The 9969-nt window shown below is 41.5% G+C and overlaps 1 long non-coding RNA gene and 3 other non-coding genes across 4 annotated transcripts; all 4 read right to left on the reverse strand.

The window, feature by feature from the left end:
* Positions 1-505: 505 nt before the first annotated feature.
* Positions 506-5048, reverse strand: LOC123352838. The gene is made up of 6 exons (XR_006574294.1): positions 5025-5048; positions 4661-4765; positions 3302-3327; positions 2344-2574; positions 1589-1666; positions 506-674 (listed from the first exon to the last, which is right to left on the reverse strand). It is a non-coding gene; the product is annotated as an uncharacterized LOC123352838 (long non-coding RNA).
* LOC123353327 lies at positions 751-823 on the reverse strand. Its single transcript, XR_006574468.1, has one exon. It is a non-coding gene; the product is annotated as a small nucleolar RNA SNORD65 (small nucleolar RNA).
* LOC123353321 lies at positions 2795-2870 on the reverse strand. Its single transcript, XR_006574463.1, has one exon. It is a non-coding gene; the product is annotated as a small nucleolar RNA SNORD49 (small nucleolar RNA).
* On the reverse strand, positions 3398-3471 carry LOC123353328. The gene has a single exon (XR_006574469.1). It is a non-coding gene; the product is annotated as a small nucleolar RNA SNORD65 (small nucleolar RNA).
* Positions 5049-9969: the final 4921 nt, after the last annotated feature.

A 9969-nucleotide genomic window follows, 5' to 3' on the forward strand; every position in this document is an offset into this window, starting at 1 on the left:
TTGGACCAGCTTCTTCTGGGAGACAAACTTTCAAGCTTACAGAGCTCTTCACAATAGCATGTCTTTCTCCAACAGAAGCTGGGTCAACAAGAGATTCTCTCCTTTACACCACATCACATGAGGAGAGAATTCAGATTCTGTAACTGAAAACAAGCAAAGTGTCCCCTTCCCTAACCTCCCCCAACAAACTCTCTCTGAGACATGTTTCACTAATGCTACTTAAGCTTAAAGGCTGAGCACTCTTTAAAGGAAACAGTTCAGCTACAGGCAGCATTTAAAAAGGCAGCTGTGTTTAAACTAAGCAAAGTGTCAAAAATCTAGTATGGTCTAGTTACACAAAGTTTATTTGTAATACCTTATACATTGTGTGCATTTTTCAGCTATATAGTAAATGATAAAATACAGCATTGTTTACACAAATGGATACTAAGTTATATAAAGGGGTATTTTCTATTATGAATAATGAGTTTCTATTATGCAAGTTATTTGAAATAAAGACCAAGAGTACAATGATTTGAAAATTTTAATTTGTGCACTCAACAGTATGCATTTTATACTTGTAAAAAAGTGAGCAGAAACATTTGTGCTCAAAAAACAGTTGCTAGTTCTCAGGGTCATTCAGATATTTTGTGATGTTCTTCTATCCCAGACTAACAGGCTTGCAATATGGACACCTGCAACACAATATGACAAATAAGTTACAGTGCAATGTGAACTTCTACCCAACCAATTCATTAGTATACAAGATGTCTTCAGAAAACCTTTGCTCACCACTAGTCAATCTGCCGGTAATTCCAGCTATTTTTGGTGAATTTCATCATTTGATATCTTGTACTGAGTGGTGCACATTTATAAATATCTATAACAAGATAGTCACTGAAACCTAGAATGTTTGAAGTAATGAAAAAAGCTACAAATGTGGCTGAGTTTTTTGTTTAGAGTATCACCAGGTTCAATCACCATTGGGATTTGATGTCTTACCATTTAATTTAAATTCTCAGTTGTTTTTTTTTAAATATAAACACACTTTATGAATTACACCCATACAACCACATGGGCTTTCACCTCCAGTTCATCAATGCCTCAGTATTATTCACTCATTTGCACTAGATAAGCTTTCATTCAGTGAACAAATATGATGCAGGGACAACTCGCCCATATCAAGCACATCAGTGATTAACTTTTTTAGCCCTTAAAGTTTTTAACTTACCACTTTTTTTAAAAACGTACTGATGCAGTGCTATCTCCCTGAGTCTGCTAATCAATTATACACCCTAGAATCTAAATTGAATAGCAAGGGTAGCTGACAATTTCTCATTTAGAGTTTATGAACACACGTAAAATTTTATTAAAGCTAATGTTAAAAATAATTAACTACATAGGTTGAGAAAAGTGTCTGTATATCAGGATATAGTGCTTAGATTATCCAAATACAAAGTTTTTAAAAAGTCATAAGATACATATAGTGCATAATCAGCAATAATGAATTTAAGAATACAATTTAGATATCTAGCATCCATACATTCAGGTACACGACTCATGAAAAAAGTTAGAGTTGGTGGTGGAAAACATTTGTATTCAAACTCACCCAAAAAGGTTTTCTAGTGCTGTACTTTCTTTACTGCAGGAATCTCATTTAACTTCCCTGATAATTTTGGAAAAAAAGCTGTAAAACACAAGTTTCCAAACCAACATTAAAATGATAAAGGACAGGTTGCAGAGGGAGCTGCTAGTGATGTCTAGGCACATTGGTTCTGTGAACTAAGATTCATGGGGGAGAGGTTTAGTCAATAAGGGAAAATTGAGAGTTCACTCAGAGGGGAGGGAAGCAGATTAGCTGCAAAACTATCAGGGTCCAAACTTACAAGGGATGTGATTAAGAGTTGCCTGACCTCATGTTATCTTCTGATTTCTAAGGATGTACATGTGTTAACAGTTTTAATAGTACAGTTGTGTTTGAAACCATATACAGGATTAGAAATATTCAATCTTTACTGTAGCATCACATTTTATCAGGAAAGGGAAAAAGGTACCTGTAGACAAATGATCTGGAATTACAATAGATGGTGGGAACGACAATGTTTTCTGTCCAGATTCCTCAATGACTACATTACCAGTCCGCTGCTGCCATATATTAGAGAACTGTACAGCTGAATTTCACTAGAAGCTATTCTTATGTAGAAGAGAACCCTCACATAGATCTTCTATTAAGCTAGTGAAATATGACTGACACCTTGCACACTTTAAGCTATAGGCAAGTGCAAGGGGAGAGAGCTGGAGAAATCTGCCTCCTGTGGTGGATGCCCAGGTAAAGTGGGGACAGGATGGTCTGTCAGAACTTACATAATTCATGCAATATCCAGTTTCAGCTCTTGACCTTGAATCTGTGTATTAATAGGGTCTGAAGAACAGAAGGCTCCACTTTTCCACCAAGTTTTGGTAAGCCATGATCCAGTTTTCCTTTTCCACCCAGATTAGGTCTGGTCCAAGACCCGCATAAGCCCAAGGGAGCTGCTTTCCACCCCTCCTGTGGACATCTCACTCCTCTGAAATATCGAAGTCTACAGACAGACTCTGCAGAGTAAATGAAAAGAAGAGAACAAAAATGGACATTACATGATACCCTGAGTAGGCCGAGGCAGCAGTGAAAACAGCAAGCATGGAAGAGCTAGTCTTCAGATAAACTGCATGCCTGATTGTCTTTTGGCTCCTAGTACTAGTGTAATTTTAGCACAAATGGCCAAGTTTAGCATACAAGCCTCCTGACAACTTGAATTCAATATAAATATAGCTGTTTCAGACAAGTTGAAAAGGTTATCGTCAGTTCTCGCATCTGACGGCACTTCCTATTCAAGGGTATCATCATATCAACAGCGTTTTTGCATTTGTTTGTGTAGATAAGCAATTAACACAAGCCCAACACTTACAAATTTTACTCTAACTTTCCCCATGTCTAGGAGTAAGCTGCAAAGCATTAGCTTATCAAATCTGTAATTTACTTAATCAAGTCTAACAATCAGCTTTAGACTGGTAACTTACAGTTGAATACACCACAGTGCTTTTATTTCAACCTCATGGAGCAGCTCCAAAAAACCCAACAAATCTTTCTATCAGCTTTTCCTTTTGTATTAGTCCAGGTCCATACGGTGCACTAGTTGAGTACCTAACTAGAGTCTGTCCCCCACACATCCAGAAGATAAATGGGACTGCCACATTTCAACTTTAGAGTTTGTCAATGTGCAAGTAAAATCCCAAAACTGGCTTAAGAATTTATACAAGTTAGTGCAAAAATAAAGCTTACCTTATACTTCAAGACACCATTCTGTCCTAAAAAGAGGAAATATCAGTTATTATAGGACAATATTATAGTATTATACATAGGATATTTTGTAGGTTTATTCAGAAAAAAACCTTCTCACCACCAACAATCTGTCGGTAATTCCAGCTATTTTCGGTTTTATTTCATCATTATGCACCTTTAATTTGACCAATTCTATAGGAATATTAAAAAGCTCATTGTGAAAGCAGCACTAAGACTCAACTAGGTTTTTGCATGTAATTATCTGCAAAAAACTCACCCAGTCATGAATCACTGGCTTTAAAAGTTCAGTAATTCCCTTATTATAGCTTGCTAATCATTATCCCAAACTTCAGTTTCTGAATTTAAGTGCCCTGCAGAATCCAGAATTATAACCACTGCTACAGGACAATGCCTGAGAAGTTTTGTATTCTACTCTCTAGCACATGCATAAATTTGGAAAGGACAAAAGGGGTTTCACCCTTTTTGATTATGATACAGGAAAGGAAACCCTGCTTTTTCTAGAGCAACTTTTTTTAGTTTGAGCACTATTAAGCAAATCTTATATTCCTATTTCTGATTTGAAGAACAGAGAACTGCGGATCTTACTCCAACTTCTCAACCCTTAATAGCCAGCATGGGTGTCTTTCACAAAAAAAGTTTTAAACACTATGGGGAACAAATGCAACTAGCTGAGTCTGATCATCCCTTCCCACTCCCTGTTCATAGAATAGAGTTGAAAGAGACCTCAGGAGGTCATCTAGTCCAACCCCCCTGCTTAAAGCAGGGCCAATCCCCAGACAGAATTTTTACCCCAGTTCCCTAAATGGCCCCATCAAGGATTATTGAACTCACAATCCTAGGTTTAGCAGGCCAATGCTCAAACCACTGCGCTACCCCCAAGCCTACTCTTGATGCCCATGATATCACTTTGTTTCACAGTCACACTGCAGCAGCGGTTCATAGAATCTCAGGGCTGGAAGGGACCTCAGGAGGCATCTGGTCCAACCCCCTGCTCGAAGCAGGACCAAACCCAACTAAATCATCCCAGCCAGGGCTTTGTCGAGCCTGACCTTAAAAACCTCTGAGGAAGGAGATTCCACCCCCTCCCTAGGGAGCCCATCCCAGTGCTTCGCCACCCTACTAGGGAAATAGTGTTTCCTGATATCCAACCTAGACCTCCCCCACTGGAGACCATTGCTCCTTGTTCTCAGTCTCTTCCCTACTGTACCCGCCCGTTAAGGATAAAGGGGGCCCCGGGCCCTACAGCAGAGCTGGGGGGGGCACAATGCCATGAACCCCGCCGCGCCCCGGGGCAGGGCGCCTCCCCAGCACAGCCGCACGGGGCACGCGCCATCTTACCTCAGCCGAGGAGCCGCCAAGCCCCGGCCACGCCGTGCCTGTGCCTCGGGCAGCCGCCGCCGCCATCTTCCGCCCGGCGCCGCGGGACCACGCAGGTCACCCAGCCTGTAAGACGGACACAGGGAGGCTCGGTCAGTCCCCAGTAGCTGCCCCCGCCGGGCCGGCAGCGAGCTCGGCGTCGCCCCCTCCCCACCGGAGCCCCGGGCTCCCGCCCCCACCGCACGCGCGCTACAGTCCCAACGGCCCCTCTCAGGCCCGGATGCCGCGAGCCCACCCCCGCTGGGCAGCGCACGAGGGGCCCAGCCCCGCTTTCCCGCCCCAGAGCCGCTGCCCCCTCAGGCAGCCCCGCTCCAGCACCACTGACCGATGCGCGCGCCCGCGAGCGAGAGAGCGAAGCGTGGGCAGGCGGCTGCTTTTAAGGGGTTGGACTGTACCATCTTCTGGGGGAGGGGAGGCTCATCGTAGGCCCTCAAGCCAGACTAGAGCACGCCTCCGCGCTGGTGGAACGTACCATCTCGATCGCAGGATGGGGAAGGGGGGGCGCAAACATGATCTCGTCGGCCTGCCTTTTAAAGGGACAGAGGGTCTTATTCTGCAGGGGACAGGGGCAGAGCTCACTCCGCCTCTCACATTGCTGACATAGAATTACCTACCAAGCCTGCCCTGTGGGCTATCAAAGGACAGCTTATAGCAGCCTGACCCCCCTAAGCATTGGGGGACTATGTACCAGCATCATTCCACCCCATATCTTTAAACTATGTAACCCCTCAGCGTTGATAAATGTTTTCCCCAAACAATGGAATGTTGATTTACCAACATAAATTAAGCAGGATAAGTCAAATCCAATAGGAGTTCATTTACACTTGAGGTAAACAAAAACCGAGAAAGCAGCACGCTGAAGAATCTTATGAGAGTGTACACATCAAAAGGATACATTCCAAAGGTTTACTGGACTGTCGGAGAAAAACTTAGTTCTCGCTTTTTGTTTGGGTGCAGCCAAATCAAATACTGGAGAAATAATAAAGTAATTACAATGGAGGGAGAGAGTGCCATAGGACACAGGGTCGCCCCAGTCCCGGACAGGTCTCTCAACTGGTAAACAATTACATCAAGCCTTTATACCTTTGTTACAGACAATTTCTAGCAATCACGGAGACAGTAAAAAGAAAAATACATTTTGTTTATACATAAGCTTTTCTGCTGTCTTATTTATCTCACTACTAGAAAAAAAAAACAAGACTGCATATTGCAAGGTCGTAATAACTTTCACACAGTTCACTCTGTCTTACATTATCTTGCTTCTACAAATCTCACGTCATTAGGGTCACAGCTAGCTTAACTCATGCTAAGTAACTAACATTCATTAAGATCCCTTCAAATCCTTGTTAATTATTTACTGGCTTCCACAGGACTATGAAAAGAAGGAAAAAGAAAAATTAGTTGTCTATGGCTAAGGGAGCAAAAAGGACAATATTTTTTACCTCCATGAAAGTTGGATCCCGAACCGGGGGCCGGGGGGAAGGCTAGTAACACTGAGCAGCTTTCTTTAGGCAAGGCTTGTGAAAGTTAAGTTCAGTCCCTTAGACAAAAGTATATAACATATACTTCCTCTTATTTGTAACCAGCACTGTTTCCATTATTCATACTCAGTTATTACTTGAATCTGAGAATCTCTGGTCTTTGCTAATACATATTCTGTTTTTACTATAAAATCATCTCAGTGCTGTGATATTACATAGGATGTATCGTCTTGGTCGAATCAAGTAAGCAGGTGTGTACACTGTCTCCTTGGAGGTAGCATACATGGTAATTTCTGAGAGTGGCTAGTGACAGGAGGTGGATGCCACAGGGGAATGCTTTTCAACGTGATTTGGGGACCAGGGTGGACCTAGTTAAACTGCAAAGCAAAGTAAAGGCTGACTGCTTTTGAGAACACTGTTTGAGCTGGCTAACAGACTGGAGTGACAGGGAGCAGACATCCAGTTTATAACTAGCAAACCATTCTCTTGCTGAGGGAGATACCAAGCTGATTTATAATCCTGTATGCCCAAGAAAGTGTCTCAGTAACCTATGGCTATATACAGGGAGAAGGTGATCATAGGGCTTTTTATACTTTGTAGGGTATAGACAACCTGGGGCTATAAGATAGAGCAGGGGGCAGCAACCTTTCAGAAGTGGTGTGTCGAGTCTTCATTTATTCACTCTAATTTAAGGTTTTGCGTGTCAGGAATACATTTTAACATTTTTAGAAGGTCTCTTTCTATAAAACTCTAATATATAACCAAATTATTGTTGTATGTAAAGTAAATAAGGTTTTTAAAATGTTTAAGAAGCTTCCTTTAAAATTAAATTAAAATGCAGAGCCTCCCAGACTGGTGGCCAGGCCCATGCAGTGTGAGTGCCACTGAAAATCAGCTCGTGTGCTGCCTTTGGCACATGTGCCATAGGTTGCCTACCCCTGAGATAGAGGGATGGATGAGATTATTTTTAGTTTTAAAAGTCTAGAGATCTGATTGATCACATATAATCATAGGGCTGGACTGGACCTCAAAAGTACATGAAGTTTAGCTCTCTGCACTGAGGCAGGACCAAGTAAACCCAGACCATAAGTGTCAGGTATATGTTCAACATGTCCTTAAAAACTTTCAGTGATAGGGATTCCACAACTTCCTTAGGAGCCTATTCCAGCTCTTAATAACCCTTATAGGTAGAAAGTTTTTTTTCTGATATTTATCCTAAATCTCCCTTGCTGCAGATTAAGCCCATTACAATTGATCACCATCCTCTTTATAACAATATGTACCAGGGCACACTATTCCTGGAATTCACCTTTGAGAAAAAGTGAATACTTGCATGACCATCTTCACACCCATTTCTGTCAGACTCCTAGAACAGAGAATAACCCAGCTTCAGCAGTTTTTGTGACATACAGGGCCCTATATTGAGAACTGAACTGAGACCATTGAACACCCATTAAATTGTAACAACTAAGGCACTATGACCTAGGCTCTACTTAAACCAGCAGTCAGGTGAAACTTTCTATCCCTTTACCTACCTAGAGTCCCATAATGTGTGCCCTGCAGGATCTCCCAGACATGGCATAACTAACTCACTGTGGCATTATCCCCCTTGCCTGGCATCCAAACTACATACAGAGGTTGAGATGAGCCTGCTAGAGCCTGGGTGAATTTTCTGCACAGTATTTTATTAGGTAATACTGTGATCTGTACAGAACATCGCTGCTGACTTGACGCATCCTACAATCTACTACGGGGTGCTTTTCTCCACTGCAATCATTCAGGCTATGAACCAGTTGGTTTTTATTCACCCTTTGCTTGATGGACTTTCTCTCGCACATGCAACTCTCCTGAAGTTTCACAACTTCTATGGGCACATACGTGTGTGTGTGTGTGTGTGTGTGTGTGTGTGTGTGTGTGTGTGTGTGTGTGTGTGTGTGTGTGTGTGTAGCCGGCCCGGGGCCCGTCTTCGTCAGCCCTTTTTAGCCGGTCCGCACTCACTGGGGCCCAAATCTGCTCTCGGCGGCCCTGCATCTACACTAAAAATTAAGTCAACCTAACTTACATTGTCATACAACCACCACAGTCATTACATTGCTTGTGCATGTCTACACTTTGCTCCTGTGTTGCTGGTACGCATCCTCATGAGGAGCGCTTGTTATCGATTGTACTATCAGTATGGGCCATTGTGGGATGGCTCCTGAAAGCCAGTAAGAGTTGACATAAACAACGCAGTGTCTACACTGATGCTGCGTCAACCTAACTACATTGACCTTGACTCTACACCACTTGCATAAGTGGAGTTAAGTCAGTGTAGCAGGGAAGTTACATCAGTGGGAGTGAAATTTACGTATAAACACTTCCAGTTAGGTTGATGTAAGCTGCCTTGCATCAACCTAACTCGGTGGTGTAGAACAGACCTAAATCTTTAGATTCTACTTGGCAAAGATAAAGGACACAGCTTCAGTGAATCATCTCTTATTTGGATACTGCCAATTCTTCATGGACACATCATTTCAGAATAGGAAAATAGTTTACATATCTTTTCATCAGGACCCCACTTACACAGGAAGGTGCCTCAGTCACCCACTCTTTTTCATATCAACCCATCAATTACCTGGCCTTATAATTCCTTACATTTATAGATGCCACACAATGCATCCGACAAAGTGGGTATTCACCCACAAAAGCTTGTGCTCCAATACGTCTGTTAGTCTATAAGGTGCCACTGGACTCTGTCACTTTTTACATTTATAGGGCTCCCATCCCAGTTACAGTATTGAAATTATGATGTAGTACTAATAGAATTAACAGGGGCAGTGGTTGCTTTTCTATCAATTAGATGATTAAGCAGCTCTCCATATTTTCATTTACAGTATCAAGGTGTAGTGATTTGATTTACTGGTACACTGCTCCATCATCCTTTGGATTTAAAGACAATTGTTGCAATACCAAGGTATCAGGCATATTCAACAGAGAATCCTATTGCTTTATTCATTAAGGTCTCTCATGAGCCTCACTCAAAAGCTTATCTAGACTAGAATTTAGAAAGTGCAGTTTTAGTACATTAACCAATATATTTTAACATGAGCTGGGTTGAATTTTTTTCATTGAAAAATGGGGTTGTGATAACATTTTTGTGGAGAAAATTAATTGAATTTCCTCATATTTAAATGAAATTTCTACACGAAAAATTGACAAAAATTTAGATTTGTTTCAAAATTGTGGGGAAACAAATCCACTCACTTTTTTGTTTTGTTTATAAAAAAAAAAAAACTTTACTCACCTTCCTCTCCCCCCCCCCGCTTTTTTTTTTTTAAACTGTGGGGAAGAAGTAAACTGAAAAAGTAATTTCCCCTCCCTCCAGTCCCCTACTTTCTCTTACTATATTCTCTACCATTTCTGGAGGAGAGGGGGAAGAAAGTGGGCTTTTTCACAAAGCAAAATGAAAAAAAAATCATTTCAATTTTAAAAAACTGTAAACTAAATTAATATTTTTCAACATTTTTTGCAAACCATTTTACCTCTTCCTGATCAGATCTGTTTTTAAACTAAAGGCTTGTCTACACAGGGAAATTGACTGAAATAACTATTGCAGAATAACTTATTCTGCAAAAGCTATTTTAGAATAGCTGTCCATGGGGACACGATTCTGGAATAAAATCACTTTTATTCCAGAATAATTATTCCCCTCTGGACGCACACTAATTATTCCAGCATAAGGTGACTTTTTATTCCAGAACAGTGTCCACATCGGGAGTTATTCCATAACATCCCTGCGTAAACAAGCCT

This window comes from Mauremys mutica, chromosome 19 (genome assembly GCF_020497125.1).
Source record: "Mauremys mutica isolate MM-2020 ecotype Southern chromosome 19, ASM2049712v1, whole genome shotgun sequence".
Lineage (NCBI taxonomy): Eukaryota > Metazoa > Chordata > Testudines > Geoemydidae > Mauremys > Mauremys mutica.